The 1,968-nt window shown below is 39.2% G+C and overlaps 1 pseudogene; it reads left to right on the forward strand.

Moving 5' to 3' along the window:
• Positions 1-1,535: 1,535 nt before the first annotated feature.
• LOC123783422 (U6 spliceosomal RNA) lies at positions 1,536-1,636 on the forward strand (annotated as a pseudogene).
• The last annotated feature ends 332 nt before the right edge of the window (positions 1,637-1,968 follow it).

A 1,968-nucleotide genomic window follows, 5' to 3' on the forward strand; every position in this document is an offset into this window, starting at 1 on the left:
ACTATTAGTTTTTCCATCTCAAGAAAAATATCTGCATATTGTTGTTTATTCTGTAAAATATTCCTTTTTTTTAATAGCCTGAACCAAATAATTTCTCATTTTTACAGGCTTCACTTCACTTTTCTCACAGTGAATAAATTGCAACTTATTTCCATGAAATTCACAGATGACACAGATCTTTATTTTGCATAAAGGCATAAAGAAGTGTCTAATATCTTCAATATTCATCTGCTAAGTGGACATTTGCATTGGGTTAGAACGGAAAGAGAGCCCCAACCCTCCCGCAGTGACAGCTGTACAAAGGGATGACATCTGACAGCTGTGACAGTGCTGAAGGGAAACTCAGATGACTCGCAGCATCCATGATCCAATTACAGCACACATCCCTCTGACAGACCCAGCAGCTTGACTCCAGCGTTTGGAAGGACAGTATTGATCTCTTGTCAGAAACCAGTTGCCTGCCTGCAATTGTGCGTTGCTGAACTTTGAAAAGCTATAGTACCCTCTTAAATGATAGGGGCAGTCAGGTTATAGTATTCAGGTACAAAGAGGGGTGCAAAGGGTATCTGCTAAATGCTCTAAACTTGAACAAATCATAACAATATGACAGTCCAATCATACTCAAGGAGCCCAGCTGATCTAGCTGGCTACTGTCTGTGCTAATGGAAAGACAGTTCTTTGTGTTTAGTGGGATGATCTTACTTGATGAAAAGGCCACTGCAATTAGTGCATGCTGGTTGGCTGTGCGGGGTGACAGCAGCACGGACGGTGTAATGGCAGCTGCCAATAACCCCAACTTCAAGAAAACAGACAATTAGGCCTTTGATCCTAACACTGTTAGTCCCTCTCCTCCAGACCTCTGCTCGGCTTTTACTGTAAATCTCGCAAGGGCAGTGTGTTACGACCTCGCCAAACAGGACAACTTGGTCAAGAGGTCAATTACCTGTCTCCCCTTGCTTTGTATTCCTGACTTCCTGAGAGAGAGAGAGAAAGGCAGAGAGAGAGAAAGAGAAGGAAAGAGAGAGACAGAGAGAGACATCCACGCAGAAGGTTAACAAACATAAACATTTCTTTCGACTATAATTTAAAGGAAGCTAATGTGTGAGCATCGATATTCTAAGATGCAAAATTTTAAAATACATTTTTAAAACTAGGGCAATAAAAGCAAGATGCTAAACTTTATGATGTAGATAAGAGATATCTAATGGCAACTGAGCTAATATTTTAAGATACATGTGACACTCAATGTTCAAAAACTATCAAAATCCCAGGATAATTAAGAGTTATCTCCAGTTTCCCTTTATTATTTTAGGCTTGGATAAAAATGGATGAAATACGCTAAAACTTAGAGCATACACAAAACTTATAACGCAAATCATTTCAGAGCTTTTCCTCAAGTGCAGCTCCAACAGATAAAGCACTTAAGTGGGAGTGCAACAAGTGAAATTAAGTACTGGAACACACGTACAAGCACTCCCGTACATACACAAGCCACACCAGAATAGACAACTCTATGATCAGAAAAATTAAGTCTAGTGCTTGCTTCAGCAGCACATATGCTAAAATTAGAATGATACAGAGCTCAGCATGACCCCTGCGCAGGGATCCACGAAATCAAGAAGCGTGCCATATTTTTAAATAAATATTATTTTTTATCAAAGTATTGCTGACACACAATGTTCATTAATTTCAGGTATACAACCCAGTGATTCTACAAGTCTATCCATTATGCTGTGGTCACTATAAGTGTAGCTACCGTCTGTCACCATACAAGGCTATTACAAGACCATTGACTATATTCCCAATGCTGTGCCTTTCATCCCCATGAATTATTCATTCCCTAACTGGAAGCCTGTACCTTTCACTCTAAATATTCTTCATGTACCTCACATTTAGGATTTTTCTTAACTTCACTAGTTTTTTCTATACTTGTTGAATAGGTAATAAGCATTATTAACTCTAGGTAGG

This window comes from Ursus americanus, chromosome 1 (genome assembly GCF_024610735.1).
Source record: "Ursus americanus isolate L20-20 chromosome 1, mUrsAme1.1.p, whole genome shotgun sequence".
In the NCBI taxonomy this organism is placed as follows: domain Eukaryota; kingdom Metazoa; phylum Chordata; class Mammalia; order Carnivora; family Ursidae; genus Ursus; species Ursus americanus.